Genomic DNA, 9,034 nt, shown 5'->3' with positions numbered 1-9,034 from the left:
AACGTTTCCGCCGTTCTCGGTTTTGGGGTGCGACAAATCTTCTAACTAGTTTTTATGATTCATATATCACATTTGTATGCTAGTTGGGCTCTATGCTTTGGAAAAACAATATTGCATGTATACTTAGAGATAACTTAGATCCAAAGCATCTAGGGTTGTATGTGTACCATAAGAGTGTTATAGTGCTCAAAACTCATCAGTGGTATCAGAGTCAGGTTGTTTTCTGTTATATTGATGCAGTTGTGTAACTTTTTCAAAGCAAGAAAATCGATAATTTGGAATCTAACCGGTGACCACGACTTGGTCAATGTTACCACAACATGGTGATTGTTCAGTGGATAATTTTTCAGTTTTTTTGGCCAAGTTTTGGATTAAAGTCATTACCATAAACTGTTTTACTTCATAAAATTTGATTTTAATGATATGGTAATGTTTATCCCCATCCAATAGCCTGATGCTTGTCAAATTTTAAGATAATTACTTGATTTTTTGAAAAAACTAGTTATTTATAGAATTTGAAGTAATCATGTGATAGTGCTCAAAAGCCATCAGTCCGAAGCATCTAGGGTTGTATGTGCACCATAGGAGTGTTATAGTGCTCAAAACCCATCAGTCTGATATCCGACGAATGATTTGGACCTTGGAGCGGTGGTGTTTGCTCTCAATATTTGGCAACATTACTTGTATAGCGTCCAGTGTACTATCTACAGAGATCATAAGAGTTTGATATATCTCATGGATCATTCGAATCTGAATATGAGACAACGTAGGTGGCTTAACGTTGTCAAGGATTATGACTGTGAGATCTTGTATCACCTAGGGAAAGTAAATGTAGTCGTTGATGCTTTGATCCGTAAGGCGGCTAATTCTGCTGATGGGAGTCTATGTATGAGGATATCGATTGATTTTTCACTTCTTGATTTGATTAGGGAGGCTCACGCCGAGGGAGTCAAGAAGGTGAATTGAGGTTTTATGTGCTTGACAACATTTATTTAAGTGTTTAATAAGTTAGGAACAAGCCTTGTGAGCTTTGGAATGTTCAAGTGAAAAATGGACTAGTTTACCCTTCTTTTAAACACTTTAGGACCATCAGGATCTTAAGGTTTCAATGAACACTTAATGGATTAAGTGGAGTGTTTTAAGATGATAATACACGTCCTAAACATGTATGAGAACCTAAGTAAATGGTACAAAGTGAATGAGAACAGGGTCTTCAAGAACTATGCAAAGTAGGGTGTTATTTTGAGAAAAGTAGAGTTTTGGGTGTGTCTAGACACGAAAACACGGCCCGTGTGTGACATCCCCATTTTCACGGCCAGAAAAGACCGATTTGTTTATGCTTTGTTTTATAAAATCAGAGTAATCTTTTAAAGAAAACGGTTGCGGAATTTGTTCCCAAAACAAGATATGATAATAACTTATCAAAGCATTTATTTAAAGAAATGTATTTTCATTATATAATAAAATCTCAGGATGTCATGTTCCAATACAGACACATAAGCATAAACAGAACTTACATTATTTACACTAAAGATTTTACATCTCCTTTAATCTCTCCGTGAAATATATCTTCGTATCGATATCTGTGATACAAAGAAAACTGAGTGGGTCAGGCTTGGGAGCCTGGTGAGCATATAGAGTTTTCAACCCACAATAATATAATTATTATATTCAACCATCAAACAATCAACCCAATTACCCATCCCCATTATCTTCTTTATTTCTTAGGATTTTACCCTAGGAATTCAACTACCCGTCATTCATTCATTCCTAAGGATTGACCTAAGGAATTAGCACAAACTTCCATTGCTACATAAGGCGCATCTGCCAACATTATCCTTTAAGCGCCTCTGCCAGGATTACGTCATACACTATGAGGCACGACTGCCAGGTTTATGACATTCTCTTTTAGGCGCATCTGCCGACATTATCCTATAAGCGCATCTGCCAGGATTATCCTATAAGCGCATCTTCCAGGATTATGACATTCACTACTTGGTGCATCTATCGATATTATTCTTAAGCGCATCTGCTAGTATTATGATATTCTCTAATTGGTACATCTGCCAATATCATTCTTAATCATCTTTCATACCTCATCATTTTATCACATACCAACTATCTCATCTACCCATGTTCTACCCAACATATTTGTAGATATAAATACATATACAGTTTAACCCATTTAAAAAAAACTATATAAAACATCCATTCCACACTCATCTCAAATAAACAACAATATATATAAAACCATAGCACGTGTTTTATAACAAATACTTCATATTTATGTGTCAGAAGAAAGTAACCAACACTCACCCAAACATATACTTAATACATTCAAACAATACTTGTATTATACCCGTGTTTATGAAAGGGACTATACGCCCACACATATAAACAACTTTATATTATACACATAGCACGTATTTCATAGCAAATACTTAATATTTATGCGTTAGAAGAAAGTAACTACACACTCACTTGATCAGAAGATGATCGGACAGCACTACGGCTTGTAGAAATAGTATTCTTCGGTAGATCTGGAAGGTCTTCACAAAAACCGGGCTCCTCGCGGGCAGAGCTTCGGCTCGGGAATTTCAATTCTCGGGATCTTCAGGGCCTCGGGACTTGCTTCGGGGCTCGGGAATGATACCGGGGCTTCGGGATAATTCTTGCACGAAAAACGATGCAAAAACGCGAGAAAAAGGGAAGAAATGAGCAAATGAATCGGCTGCACTCGACTCCCTTTTATAGGGTCTGGATTTGCGATTTACGCGGGGCGTAATCTTAGGTTACGCGGGGCATAACTTGGATAAGCCCGGTAACTCCCCCCTTGGATAATATCGAAAATTTATATTTAAATAAAATATCCAAAATATTTAATAAACTTCAAAAATTCATATCTTTCTCATACGAACTCCATTTTCGACGTTCTTTATATCCACGCGTAGGTGAGACTACGATCTACAACTTTCGTTTAGACTCCGTGGGCTAATTTTGAATTTATTTTTATCATTTATTTTTAGTAGGCCGGGACAGGAAAACTCCATTATAAAATCATAACTTCTTCATCCGACGTCCGTTTTCGCCTATATTTTTATCGTTTTACTACAATTAATGAGATCTTCGATTCTCATTTAGATTGTTTCGGCTAAAAACCGCTCAGTCTCAAATCGAGTATTCGGGCTGCATACCGCTAAGTCGAAACTTCGAAAAATCATAAGTTCCTCATACGAAGTCATATTTTGGCGTTCTTTTTATGCACGCTCTCGGTTTAACGTATTCTACGACTTTCATTTAGATTGCTAAGGCTAAATATCGCTCTGACGTAAATTCACTTTTTACCTCGCGCTGTGTCGTGCCGGTTCTGTCGCGAAACTTCGACAGGTCATAACTTCTTCGTTATAACTCGGATTTCGGCGTTCTTTATATGTACGGAATCCTTGTAACATATACTACAACTTAGTTAAGATTATTCATTCTAAATAATCTTTTATTAGAAAGTCATTTTTAACGTTTATCGTCTCTAAATTGACTAGCCCTGATCTACGGGCGTTACACCGTATAAATGTGTGCTTTAATTTACACGGCCCGTGTGAGTCCATGTTAGAGGTTTTCTTGTTTTCTTCATAACTTTTGCCTACAAACTCGAATTTATGCACGATTTTCGCCTACATTCATATTTTTTCAGGAGGAATAGTATGAAGCAATAAATTTTAGTATTTGAACCTTTTAGGAGTATTTTGGTCATTTTAATGACTTATGTCCATATATGGTGTAGGTAATGTTTCAAGAGGAGTGCTCTAGGGAAAGGAACTAGAAGGGCACTAGCTAACCTATGTGTGATTGAGGTGAGTATGTGTTGGAATTTTCCCCACTTTGGGGAACATGGAAAAATGATTTTTATAATAATGAAATACTAATGTTTTGATATATGAAAAGTTTTGAAGTGAAAGTGTTAAATGCTTTTGGAAAGAATGTTTTGAAAGAATGCCTTGAAGGCAAGAATGTTTTTTGAAATCAAAGAACATTTTGGAAGAACAAATATTTTGATATTGTATTTGAAATGTTTTGAAACGAGTATTTTGATAATAACGTATGAAATGAGTAAATCATGGAAAGTAATGACAAGAAACGGAAAGTAATGAAAAGAATTGGAAAGTAATGAAATGAAAACTTCTTGGGCCATGATACCTCATAAAAGACACTAGAGGAATCTATCAGGGTGGCACCTCCCCTTAGCGAGATAGATGTCCTAATGGAAATGATGCCTTGGTAGATTGATTTGTTATTTCCACCTTGGTCTAGACTTGGGAGTGGTTCCTTTATTGGACGTAGACCCTAAGTATAAAAATGGAAACGTTATAATACTGGAATTAGCCCTTAATGTTAAAATAAATTAAATATGGAAATATGGCTTTTGAAATGAAATGAAATGAGAAGATATGAAATGATATTTATGACATGTTTGAAATGAGTATTCCTTGAAAATGCTTGAAAATGTTTTATGGTCTAAAACTATGTTTTGCAAAGATGAAACGTTTTTGATCAAAATATGATAAATGTTGTAGGTCTCAAACCCACGTAGCTCACGAGACATTATTGTCTTATATATCTCTTTTTAATGTCATGTATCTAAAGTTACAATTAAGGAGAGAGAATGATAGATGGAAGTTAGAAGTCAAGTGATAGACAATGGAGTGGAACTTGTTAAGTTCCTTATTAATTGTATTGATGCAATTCTTATTTGCTTGCTATGGTTGTATTGATGCTTAATGGTAACACCTAATGTTTTAAATTTGTAAATGTTTTTGTGGGACGGGTTTTTGTTAAATGTGGGTTAACACCCGAATGTTTTTAAAACCATAGCATTTTAAAGTTTGAAAAAGTTTGAAAATTTTGAGGTGTTACAGATAAGAAGATAAAATTAATATTATTTTACAACAATTGTCATCAATGTTGGAATTAGATAGATTTTCATAATAAAATGCCTATATTTAAGAAAAAAACTAAAAGTATAATGCTATAATAAAAAGAAATAAAAGTCAGCTGCTATAAACAAATAAATGAAAGTATAGTGTTATTTATTGCATTTATTCCTTTTGTTTTTAGGTACATTGTAAAGTTACTGATTCATGGTTTCATGGTTTCAAGATTAAGAAAGGTTACAAATGATATGAAGAGCAACTACCGCAAAAATAGAGGTGGGTTTATGAGTTCTGGTGAAAAAGAAGTTCATAACAGTGCACCAAAAATTGTTGCTAAAACTATGCCTCCAAAACTTGAGCTTGTAATGGGACGCAAGGGAGTATTTGTAACGATTGACAAAAATATAAACTTTTGTAAGATAATATATATTAATATTAATAATGAATGTTGTATTATTTGAGGATCCGGAGAGACTTTGTATCAATTTATATACAAACTTGAGAAAATTTCATGGTCTAAGATTATGTCTAATAGCGAAGTTTATTTTTAATAAATTATCCTTAATTAGAACCGGTTTTGTGAAAACGATGGAATCAAAAAAAACGTTTGTTCAAATCTTTATATTCACACGGATTAGAATAACCGAAGATTTTGATCTCATAAATGTACTTAGAATGGTTATGTGTGATACCATCAATGAACTTATATACGATATTGAATTTACTTAAATTAAGTCGTTTATGAACAAATAAGACGGAAAGTGGCTAACGATATATTTTTTTTAGCGTATAATCACCTAGTTATAACTTAGACAACCATTCTTATATTTACTTTATAAAAATATAAAATGGTTTATTATGAGTCATAGTTAAAAATACCAAAATGTTTATAAACAATACAACCAAGAATATAAACATTTAAATACCGATGCATATATTTTACATTAATATTTTAGCCAAAGTATCAATTGCTGTACATAAGTAATAAATAAGAGTTTAAAAAATTCGTATGGGTCTTGAAAGAAAGTGAAATGTGTACAGGGAATAAAAGGATCAAATTTAATCAATGAACATGATAAATTAAATAAACAAAGAAGCTCACGAGCAACTTGCAAGGCAACTTGCAAATATTGCATCATATAAGCTATACTAGCCTACCTCTTGCAAACTTCATTTCTTTATCTCCTCCCTCTCTCATAATTCTTATATTTTTTTATTTCTCCTAACTAAACCACTTGGATTCTAACTAGATAGGGATTCGGAGATCAAAGTAATTATAAAAAATCTAAGGAAAGATATCCAGTACCCTCTTCTCTATATTAACTATCTTTTCCCCCTTTTTTTTTTATATCACTTCTTTCCTATCAATTGTCCACCAAATTCTCTCCAAAAAATTTCACTCAAATCACATCATATTTCAACCCCTTCCTAAATCCTTGTGAACCCAAGAAGAAACTAGGTAAATTCTTAATTATTATCTATTTTTTTCTATCATAAAACTAACTTATAGTAATTAAAATAAAACTTAATGGATGTCTAACTTATTGTTAATTTATGTATTAAGACCTCCCCAAAAGCATTTAAATCTCTAGCCTCGGTGAAACCGAAAACATCCCGACTTCTTCGAACCAAATATCGTCACGCGACAAAAGTGAGTATGTACGACCCCTTTTTATCGTTGTTTTTTTTTAAACATTTCCGGGGGAATACACATAATAAGTGATCGTACATAAATTGTCTTATGCTCGTTTAATTTTTATAAGTATTTAAAAACCATACTACTTGTATATAGATATATAGTTGGAAGTAAATTTATATAAACTTATATTCTGTTCTATGCTCTAGTAACTAATTTGGTGCTTATATCAAATATACGACATAAAATTTCCTTTCTTCTAGAAACCTTTTATGTCTATGCACTATATATATATATATATATATATATATATATATATATATATATATATATATATATATATATATATATATATATATATGAAAGTGACGACACGAAATATTATATAGGGATATGATTTTTTTCGTTGTTTTTCTTTTATAAACTTATGATATTATAATTAATATCATACATAACTATATTCGTTGTTATGAACATAATCCACTACGACACTCAAAATATATCATGATAAAAACTAGTATCATGTATAATCATATAAGTCAACATTTCTGATTTTAATTATACTCGTTAACGAATTATAAAAGAGATTATCATTTTGTTAGCAATAATGTGTACATTATTATTCGTATACAGTTTAATCATTATATTGTCTGGGTTCAACAGGAAACTGTAATAACTTACATTTAAGGTTTGTAAAATTTCTTTTACGACATTATGTTTCCAACTATTGGCAATTGCAGAATTGAAACTGAACATGGGATTGTTGGAGTTTATTCAGTTCATCAAAAGTAAGAATACAACCTTAGTGAGGTAATATGTTATAACCGTTAATTCGTTGTGAGCGTAGAACGTTGTGTATAGATCTATACGGGTTGACACTCTCGTCCGTATGGTTGTTAGCTACAACATTCGTGTGACGAGACAAAACGGATGATAACTTCTTGTTTATATCTTATTTCTTTTATCATGACGTTGTACTTCACAGAGGCTTGAACAAGTCATAGCTCGGTTATTTACTCCATAAAATCTCAGATACATAAATACTAATACAAACTTCGCGAAGGTTGTATGTAGTATAACGTTTCGCCATTGATGGATTTATTTGTGTTTATTTATATAAAATAGACACTTTATATTACACATCGCAAAAAGATGTCGATTATTACTTATGTATTATAATTAAGTTAACATAAATGCTTGCATCGGTTTACAAGTATACATCTCACTCAGATTATATCGATACTATTTTTTTTACGAACATCTTTTTACAAATCTTCTAGGTTTTATGAAACTTATTTTATATAAAATTTATAGAGTCAAAAACCTGTGGATCTCACCAACAAATTTTGTTATTGTATTTTTAAAATGTGTATTCTCAGGTAACTAAGAAGCCGGAGGTCGGACATCGGTTCCAAAGAAATTAATTTTCCTATCATTTGTTATGATTTTGGTTTATTTTAATGTTTCGTAATTGAATAATTACTATATTGTAACAATGTTTACAAAACCAAAGTTTGTAAAATATTAATTTATGAATGTTCGATATATGTGGTTGACTTGGGTTCCAATTATAAACGTCGCAACTCCGACATTTCCGCCGTTGGTCAGGGTGTGACAGATTGGTATCTGAGCTAACGACTATAGAGAACTAAGTATTTTCTTAAAAATACAACTATAGTCTAGGGCTTACTCTAGTAGGTATAGATATACCGCTATCCTACAAAAACTTAAAAATAGAATTTTACTAAACATAAATTAATATTTATTGATTTTATAAAAACTCATCTGTGGGTATAACGAATTATTTAAAAACTTAATACACAAGATTTTAGATCAATTAATCAAATAGGTTTCACAATACATATGTTTTATCACAACTAGACCTAGCTTGCGCACCTAAGTTTTATTACGATTGGGCCTTGTGCATTATCCAACGTAAATGAAATAATTGATAAACTAAAAACTTGGAGTTTTAAGGAAACTAAAACAAGTCAACAGACACAAATAATTGAAAGAACCAAATAATATATAAGTATAATATTTTTATGTTTATCGATGTACCTTGGATTATAATATTTTCTTTAAAATGCATTTTAGATGGACGAACTATGGATGTTGGTTCAACCCCCAGCAAACCAACCCATGCTTCCTGTAATACTTGGAAATCCATACTACCCCGAGCTCCTTGTGGGATACCACCCTATCCCACCAATCGAGGAGGTACCAATGCAGCAGGATGAGATCGAGATCGAAGAAGATCCCGAAGAAGATCTTGAGGAGGACACGGAAGAGGATCCCGAGGCAGATATGGATGAGGAAGATAATGACGAAGTGATCATGATAACTGAATTAGAATCATCTGTCACACCTCCATCCACCCCAATTCACTCTTTCACTACAACTCCAAGTCAATGTCCCAGGAAAACTGCCAGGATATCAATCCCAGATTGGAGACCCACAACTTTGAGGC

At 32.7% G+C, this 9,034-nt stretch overlaps 1 long non-coding RNA gene across 1 annotated transcript; it reads left to right on the top strand.

Moving 5' to 3' along the window:
* The first annotated feature begins 6,284 nt into the window (after positions 1-6,284).
* On the top strand, positions 6,285-8,649 carry LOC122194981 (uncharacterized). The gene is made up of 3 exons (XR_006184871.2): positions 6,285-6,387; positions 6,493-6,579; positions 7,305-8,649. It is a non-coding gene; the product is annotated as an uncharacterized LOC122194981 (long non-coding RNA).
* Positions 8,650-9,034: the final 385 nt, after the last annotated feature.

This window comes from Lactuca sativa, chromosome 7, assembly GCF_002870075.4.
Source record: "Lactuca sativa cultivar Salinas chromosome 7, Lsat_Salinas_v11, whole genome shotgun sequence".
NCBI lineage: Eukaryota > Viridiplantae > Streptophyta > Magnoliopsida > Asterales > Asteraceae > Lactuca > Lactuca sativa.
This window is presented reverse-complemented; position numbering and strand designations above follow the sequence as displayed.